Source organism: Micropterus dolomieu, linkage group LG23 (genome assembly GCF_021292245.1).
Source record: "Micropterus dolomieu isolate WLL.071019.BEF.003 ecotype Adirondacks linkage group LG23, ASM2129224v1, whole genome shotgun sequence".
Classification (NCBI taxonomy): domain Eukaryota; kingdom Metazoa; phylum Chordata; class Actinopteri; order Centrarchiformes; family Centrarchidae; genus Micropterus; species Micropterus dolomieu.
Genome location: NC_060172.1, coordinates 3,186,220 through 3,186,477, shown reverse-complemented (window position 1 = coordinate 3,186,477; position 258 = coordinate 3,186,220).

Here is a 258-nt window from a genome sequence, read left to right as displayed (position 1 = left end):
CAGTACTACACACAGTAATACACACACACAGTACTACACACAGTAACACACACACACAGTACTACACACAGTAATACACACACACAGTACTACACACAGTAACACACACACACAGTACTACACACAGTAACACACACACACAGTACTACACACACACAGTACTACACACAGTAATACACACACACAGTACTACACACACAAGCACAACAACAATGGCCGCCCTCCATGGACTTCAGTAATTCCTCAACAGCCTGCTGA